Source organism: Pistacia vera, unplaced genomic scaffold, assembly GCF_008641045.1.
Source record: "Pistacia vera cultivar Batoury unplaced genomic scaffold, PisVer_v2 Contig193, whole genome shotgun sequence".
Classification (NCBI taxonomy): domain Eukaryota; kingdom Viridiplantae; phylum Streptophyta; class Magnoliopsida; order Sapindales; family Anacardiaceae; genus Pistacia; species Pistacia vera.
This window is the reverse complement of record NW_022195994.1, coordinates 483,446-492,404: the sequence shown is the minus strand read 5'-3', so window position 1 is coordinate 492,404 and position 8,959 is coordinate 483,446. Positions and strand designations below refer to the sequence as shown.

The 8,959-nt window shown below is 35.8% G+C and overlaps 1 long non-coding RNA gene across 1 annotated transcript; it reads right to left on the bottom strand.

Moving 5' to 3' along the window:
* Positions 1–3,936: 3,936 nt before the first annotated feature.
* Positions 3,937–5,339, bottom strand: LOC116127664. The gene is made up of 3 exons (XR_004127627.1): positions 5,242–5,339; positions 4,725–4,868; positions 3,937–4,057 (listed from the first exon to the last, which is right to left on the bottom strand). It is a non-coding gene; the product is annotated as an uncharacterized LOC116127664 (long non-coding RNA).
* Between the last annotated feature and the right edge of the window lie 3,620 nt (positions 5,340–8,959).

The window sequence follows — 8,959 nt, the reverse complement described above, 5'->3', positions numbered from 1 at the left end:
ATGCACTTGCCAAATTCAAGCCGACTCCACTTACAAAGCTGAAGGCTTCCGTGCCAATACATGAAGAGCGTCTTCTCTTCCATCTCGAGCAACAGCTAACTCAGGATGATGTTAATTAAGTCCAATGCCACATCTGTCAAATTACACAAACACAATCCAATTGCTTCTCTAGAAATATAAATTAAGTTGCAACATGAAATAGCGAAGGTAAGAGGTGGGTACCAGAGGTCTGCATTGATGACGCAACAAGAAGTCAACACGATCTTCTTCTTTAGATACTCTTCCTCAGTCACGAATAAAGATACCAGACCATTTTCTGTGGCCCAACAAAGCAGCCATACACAACGGTGTGCTCCCTACTGCCTTGAATTGATGGCAACCTTCTGTTTTATTAACCATCCCTTCTGCAATCTTTTTGATTCCGGATATGGCAGCAAAAACAGGGCTGTGTTCCAACCTTGCTCGGCAGTGCCAGGTCTTCAGCTTTCATAATGTTCACAAGCTCTTGGACAAATATTGATGTCTAGCTCCAGCAGCAATGTAAGAGCTGTTTCCTGGTTCTTGTGATGCTAGCACATACTGTTGTGGATTCAAAATCAAAAACTCCCTTGCAAACTCCCAATCGCCTTAAGCGCCGCATTATGCAGAGGAACAAAAAAGCAGTAAAGTAATTCCTTGTACATCACCTGCAAAAAGAAAAAAAAAAGAAAAAAAAACAGCAAGACTATGAGAGCCATGCTGGAGTATTTATTTCTCCATCATATAATTACATAAGTATTAATTGGGGAAATGAATGAATTTGCAACAGCCATACCAGTCTCTGCTGCTCGTGTGGTTTGGTTCCACAGAAATAGAGGGCATTTGATTGCTTGAATCTTGAAAGGGCCAAATGATGGATTAAAACGACATGGTCATCAATCCTTTAGCTTCCAGAAAGTTACTGGGCTTTTACAGCTGATGATGTGGTTGAAGATGAGAATGTGAATATCAAGAGGCAAAATTGAAGGAAGATTCTGATGGCCTGATGAAATGTTGCGGACCAAAAAGCATCTTTCAGGCTCAAGTCATCGTCAGACAATATGCCTAAGCTTGCATCATCTTCCCCAGAAGATTTGCAAGAGGAATTTGCAACAGATTTGATCTCAGGGAAACAAGATTGAATTGAAAGTCCCCTCCCATATTGTGATGAAGGAAGGTTGTTCAATATCATTATCTTCAATAATGAAAAGTAGTGCCTGAGAACAAGCAAAATCAGTAGTACAACAAAAAGAACAACAAAAGAATGTAGTGATTTATTAGGAGTTAGGACATCACCGTTTCTGGTTCTGAGCAGCTCAATTAGATAAAAGACTTTGAACCTCCAAGCAACCACAACCAAGAACAAGATGAATTATAAATCCAAACATGTAGTGCTGTAAAATGATTGGAATGTCAAAAGCAAAAGTTGAAACAAAGAGTACATTTATTTTCTTGTGTTTGAAAACTGATGGCTGCGATCTTCTTCCACCAACTTCACTAACGCTGCCTCGTTTTCTTGTGGCTCTTAGTTATTAAAATCTTAAGGAACTGACTTGACCCACGTATGCAATTGGATTGATCAACGCCTTCACACTAAACTTTATTCATATAATTGAAGAAACTGACACCGCTGCTTTCTGAGAAAGTTCAAAGCGGGATATTAAGAGATGGGACCGCTTGGCTCTTGGTTCTAGTTCTGCCGTTTACATTGACTGGAAAAGTCTCTTATGGGTATCCTTCCATGGTCCAACCCTTTGTAGGTATGTAATTCATTGACAATTGAAGTACATAAGTCTAGCTATTTACATGTACCTCGCTTCCTTTTATTGCATACTTTATTCTATTAAATCTAATGTTGAATGATGAAGCACAAAATGGTGTCGTTGAACATTACTTAAATGATGCCGTCTCATAATAAAGCTCTAAGATTGATTGATCATGGTCATTGATTGCTTACTAAATCTGACGGCCAAGGTTCTTCAATAGTGCAAGTATAAAAGAATGCCCTTAAGTCGAATTACACAACCTTTACACACTGTTTTTGCGATTGAGTTCTTCTTTGTTAGGTTTTCTGATTTTTCTCATAGACTTGTAATCTGGTGTGATTGTTGTAATCGTGTTTGAGGGTTATGTTTTCCTCAGGTTGTAAGGATCTGGGCTAGTATTCTCATATAGGAAAGGTTACGAGTGAGTCTTTGAGAGGATTACAAGGAGTGAGTGATTTGATTGAGTTTAATTTAGCTGTATTTTGTAACAAATTTTGATCTCTAGTGCAGCGAACCCCAAATTTACTAGAGCTCAACGTCGATATAACTTATCCAATTTGGGTAAGTGAACCATAGTAAAAATTCTTGCCTTTCTTGTTTGATTTTGCAGTTTGATTCTTGATTAATTGTGTGAGATTGAGTGTTTAGAGTTTAGGAATCTTGCGATAAACTCAACATCTAAGGATTACAATACTAACTAAATGCCATTAATGTCTTTCAAAATACAGTTTGAATTTGAAGCAGGCTGCAAAGGGTTAACCTTATTTCAAGCAAGGGCTGCTCGGCCCCCTTGACATTAGATTAAAATGTTCAGATTTGTTCATGATTTGATAAATTAAACAACAGTGTTTAATGAGTGCTATTGTCATTAAAATTAGGCTTAAATCTAATGAATTGTGAGTGAAACTAACCTACACTCCTGTACTCAGGGCATGATTAACTTCTGATTTACTTCCATTCCTCTACTTGCATTTCCAACAAATAATGAAGTAGTAGTTTGATTTCAATTTAATCAAACTATTACTTCAATGGGTTACAAGACCTGAGAGTTGCAGCATCAGATCATGGACAAATAGAAATCACAATAGCATAGATTCAAAATTTGTGTAGTACCATTAATTGATCAGTACACTGAGTTACTTCCTCTTCTTCGACTCCATTGCTTTCCATTGGCAGAAAAGGGTACGTTTGTGTGGCTGGAAAAGAGAGCTACTCACATATGTAAAACGCACCACATCAAAAAGGAGACACCATTGTTGCTTAGTGAACAAAATTACCGGTATAGAAGCGATTACGGTAACAAGAATAGGAACCCACAGCACTCCATCTTTGAAAACAATAAAAATAGTTGCACAAAACACTACCATCATTGCTGCTATTGATAATAAAAGTGTTGCAAGTCCAGCAACCAGCTTTTTTGGTAACTGTGAGAGGAAATCTTCTTCTGCATACCGGGAAGTTAGAATGGATAAAAAGGTTAAGATGCGCTGCGGAAGATACTAGTGAAACTGCATCTGATATAACAAAAATTTGAAGGAAGTTTTTGAATAAAATGAGGAGTCCTGTCTCGTCTTTGGTGCCACTGGGACTGAAAGCTGCTGCAAAAACCACAGTGGCAATAAGAGTTGCCACAATCATGCAATAGTTTGCGGTCCTTCTCATTTCTCTCCCTTTTCCTTAATTCTCCATGCTCCTTAGTAAATAAAGCTCTAGGAGTTTTCCCTTCACTGTTTTTATCCTGGGCATCCAATGGATGCATAATTTTACTGACCTCCTACAAAATGTTGTAAAAGATCTTATCAGTTAGCTTAACGAATATTGCTTTCTAAACAAAGGAGAACCGTAACATTCACCTTAAACCACAGCAACTCTCGCTGCAGTTGCAGAGCAGCTCCTGATACAACATTGAGCCGATCTGGTGGTGCCAACATTCCAGCCGAATGCAAGATATTATGTCTTTTTTATCCTGGAAGCACTATCAAATCTTAAAAGTACCTATCTCATGTATAGGTTTGAAGATGTCCCTATGACGATTCATAACAGCAAAATGAATATGCTATAATTATTTTCATCAACTTCCAGTATCAATCAGGGTATTCACGTATCAGTATGGTTAGAACCTCAATGTTTCCTAGTTCTGCAGCAACAATATCAGTGTCGGGCAGTTTTAATAATATTTGAAATTGCAGTCTCATCTGACAGTATGACTTGTTCCCAAAGGCGTTGGATTAGTTCAAGTGCTTTTGGAGGCAACTTGGTGTTGCTACCTGAAACTACAAATTGATTAGCCAACACTCAGCATACAGAAATCTTTAGGCCGGGTTAACAATGACAGAAGTCATTGCAATTCATTCTAATAAGTAAAAGAGCATAGGAGATTTACTACCGAAACAATTCGCAAGGAAAACATTTCCTAGGCAATACTTAACTAGATATGTAATGATCAAGTTAAACTAGGAATTTGATTAACACTCCGAGTCAACAATAAAAATGTCCAACAATGTAACCTACCGTACCCACAACATTACCACTTCGTTGTGCTATAAAAGAAATCACATTATTGCATAAATGCCATATGGCCAAAATTTTGATTTGTGACAAGTCCGGAACAAATCTATATTGCAATAATCAAGATAAATTAGCAGTTTGAAATATATCATAAAAATCCTTTAGCGTCAGAACACCTTGCAAATGATTCTTGGCAAGGTGCTTAAGTATAAGAATATATTGTGAAATTATATCAAATTCAACTTGCTAAGAAAATATTTAGTAATAGCAGGTTTGCAAAAATGGTTTCTGAAACAAAAGGAAAAATTAAACTGAAAGGTTAAAGTGCAAATTTTCATATCTGTTCGCGCTCCTAATCACAATCGTCATGTAAATATATTTCAACTATAAAACCAAAACGGTAACTTATATGTCAAGGTTAAGGAGACTAACACAAATTGACACATTGTTTCCAAAATCCTTGCTGAATTTGAGAGGCAATAGGCGTTCGAGCCAAGGCAAGCAATGCTGTCTCCTCATTTCCATCACAAGTGACGGCTAACTCTGGGTGTTTCTCTAGCAAATCCTGTGCAACATCTGAGAACACAACAACCATCATTAGAGATGATATAGTATCAATTCTAAATAGTGGAAGTATGCAGTTCTATACATAATACTATTAATATGTTTCATAAAAGGAAAATTTTCAGATTTGTATTCACCAAGCCACTTGTGTTATGAAAGGGTTCTTTCATTAGTTTTGTCAATCATATGTCTCTTGATGGGATATCACAGTGTTCCTAAAGAATAATGGGACATTTGTCAAAAAATATACAAGGGAGGATATTAATCTGACCACCATACATGGAATTTCAATCCTATACCAAAGGTTTCAATCTTACATTGTAAATTCAATTAAAAGATATCAGTGTACTACAATTAGCCAAATATAAAGAATACCTTTTACTACCATACAAACCGTTCTTATTAGAGTGATAAGCAATTCAATGCGGTCATTGTCATATAATGACTTGTCATCAGTGGCTTCATAAAGGAATTGTACCATCTCTTTATGGCCAAACAAGCGGCCATGTAAAGTGGTAACATCTCATTTCTACCTCGATCATTGCTAAGTTTCTACTCCTTTCCAGGACATCAGCTAAGTTTGTACTCTCCTCTATCATGTTGGGAAGTTCCACCTTCTGGGACTCAACGAGAGACAATAAGCTGTTTTTCCAGCTCCTTTCTTTGTGAGTATCCTCTTTTTTCACTTATCATCATCACTTGAGCAGTTCCACATTTCCAGACACAGCAGCAAGACAAAAAGCTGTATTGCCTGCATTATTTGTAGTAGCTAAATCCTCTTTATTATATTATCCCCAGGTTTTTCAAAAATCAGTTTGCTCTGCTGCAGCTGCAATATGGAGAGCAGTGTCCCCTTCCTTTGATATCCTCGCTCTTATCATTTTTATGTTCTTGTAAATACCCTCAGCCATGCTCCAATCACCACTAGTGCAGCTTGATACAATTTTAAGTGTCTAATTCTTGTTTGCTTGTCTGTCAAGTGGAAGCATTTATAACAAGTTTTATCAATAAATCTGTTGATCTTTAAAATAGGCATATAAAAATACACATAAGGCACCAATTCAATCTATATTCAATAGTAGCTAATACATGCCTTTGGAAAACAGTTTCTTGCCAAGTTGCCAAAGTGATGGTAATGAAGCTAAAAGATTTTCCCCGGGTAAACAATCCATCTGAAGAACAATAGCATAGTATAACACATTGTAAAATCTAAGCATACCAGCCATTGACCATAAGGTGAAGCATGACAATTTCAACTTCTTCATTTGAACCATTTCCGGATGCAAAGGTATCCCTCATGATTTCATAGTCGGCATTTTTTGTAAACCTACAATGAACTTTATATTGTTAGATAAGTTGAATTGGATAGATTTCTCTTTTATTACAAAATAATACTTCCATCAATTTTTAAATAGTAATTGATTTATCAACATTAGTTACATTACCATATAAAATGAATGATGTAGATAATATCATAAGAAACAAGTGTTGCATAGTTATCATATCCATAGTATAAAAGAATCGTAAAGCAAGAAGAAGACATTAGATGCATTTCATCAAATAATGCATAATCTTAGAATTTCAGGATGTCATTACTATTTTGATGTTTTAGTAAACTTACAGTTCTACCAAAACTACAGATTACTACAATGTAAACCGTGGCTTTATCCCTATCGTTGGGGAAAGTGTTTAATAGATCCAAAGCTTTTTAATGTAGAAAGACTCCCTTCAAGTTCATTAATAATGAAAAATTGTCATCTTAAATCATCTAATAGCCCTCAAATTTTTCTTTACATTGTTAATATATAAAAGGCCTTGAAGGAGGTCTCCTTACAATTTAACAACTTTTGGTCCAGCTAAATATTCCTCAACCTCAGGGAGGTCATGGCAAATTACCTTAGTCTAAACTTTACCTTCTCCCACTACAATATTTCGATCTAGATGATAAAAGTTTCTGACCTTCATAAACTGCACATTTTGCACAGGCAAAATTAAGTGTAAATTACTGGGGTTACAAAAAGTTGGACAAATTAGCATAAATTTAAGGATTACAAGGAAAATTCTACAGAAATGAAAAAAAAAAAAAAAAAAAATTGTTTGAAACTTTTTGCCCTCTTGGTAAGACTGACGAGTATCCAAAGCTATTGACAATGGCAGTCCTAAAACAACCAAAAATGGAAACTTGACAAAATAAACAAAATATACATTAAAAAGAAGAACGGTTTCAAAAAGCTTCCTTTTTTACGGCTTAAGATGCAATCCCCCGCTCGAAATGGGAAAATGAAAAGAAAAGCTTCAAGTGAAGAGCAAAGAGAAATAACGAGGCTGAAAGCTGAGAAAGACGAAGTAAAGTAGTGGCAGAGAGAAGAAAAATCACCAACTCAAACAGAAGTCTCAGCAGCTCTACTCTGTAGCAGCTCTCTCTCTCTCTCTCACCCAAGACCAAGAAACTACACAGTAGCCATCACAGAGAGAAAAGGAACACCTTTACTGATAAACCCTCTGTTTCAGTATTACATCTGTACACTGAAACTTGCCCAAAAAAATCTATATATTTTTTACAATAAAATATTCATGTAACTTTTGAGTCCGATGCTATACTTGTCTTCTTCCACCGCACAAATATGGAAACATTCTGATCGACTCATTAATCTTTTGACTCTCCAAATCGCACTACGCAGATCACACAACATCTCTGCAGATCACATATGAGCTTTCCTCCTCTTCGCCCCTGACCAACGCCGTAAACTTCTCACCGCTTTTCGCACACCTTCTTCTTCGATCCCTGCTCTCGGCATATCGACGGCGTTCAAGCGCCAAAATCTCAGACCACTCGCCGATGTCGTTCACTGAGTCCGACACTCACTTCGAGCTTCAGTCCCTCACGTTGAGGAAACACTGTTCTGCTTTTGGATTAAAACTGAATTTTGCTATTCAATTCAGTTATCAAAATGGAGGATACCTTTTTCTGAGGGAAATGTTTACTAAAGTTCATGGTTTTTATTATTATTATATTGGAATAAAAAAGTTTTAGTTTTAAGAAAAATTGTTATATCTAACAGAGCATGAGCAAGTAGTGGCGGAAAGAAGTATACTGAGGGATCACTGGCTCGGAGAAATGAGGAAATTAAGAAGCTTAAAGCAGTTATTGATTCTGCATTGAAGGATTTGAGCAATGTAGTTACTCGTTTAAAGGAAGTTTCTCCTTCTAATGAAGAGAAGATGGAAGAAAAATAGCTCAGCAGCCGATATCCCCTGAATGAAATCAGTTAACAAATGAACCACAAAAAGTTGAGCCAAAAACACCTGACCTAAGAGCACAGGAAAACGCAGAAACGATATATGGGGACGATCAAGTGGAGATGACTCGTTGCCACCTTCGAAAAAGTCTCATCTCAGCCGGAGCACAGGTCGGTCCTTTCCTTAGTTTTAGATTTTCTCAAGTGTTTGGGGGTTCTCTATGGAGTTTGAAGTCTTTTTGCTATAGAGGATTTTCTCATTGTACTTAGTTTAAAGCAATAATGTTGACTAATATACCTCGCATCAGTTACTTATCGTCGACTCATTGAATTCACACCAAACGCAAAATATACTTATAAAATTTATGTCTTTTTTTTCTCAAATGAAAATATAAAATTGAAAAAAAAAAATTTAACCATAAAATAAACTAAATTGAAATAAGCAATACATATATCTAAAACTAATAAAACATAGAAAATAACTAATTGTTGCATCTTGAAAAATAAAAATTTTAATAATTTTAGTCTTCAAAAGAGTAAATAGCATGAGAAAAAGAGCCAAAAATGAGAGTAAAGAGTTATTGACTTGTTTGCAAATGACAATTAAATAAGTAATCACATGGAGTTTATGTCTTGTTTAAATACATAGTAAACAATTTATGGTAATTCACAGTTTAAATTTATTGATATAAGTAATGCATGTGACATGTATACTAATCTTTGATTAATAACAGATGAGCTGTCTTAAAATACCACACAAGAGGAGTCACAAATTATTAGGACTTATCTTATACAAAATGAATCATATAATTAATTAATATATTGAACATCACCAATTGCATAATAACAAAATTTTATGGTTTG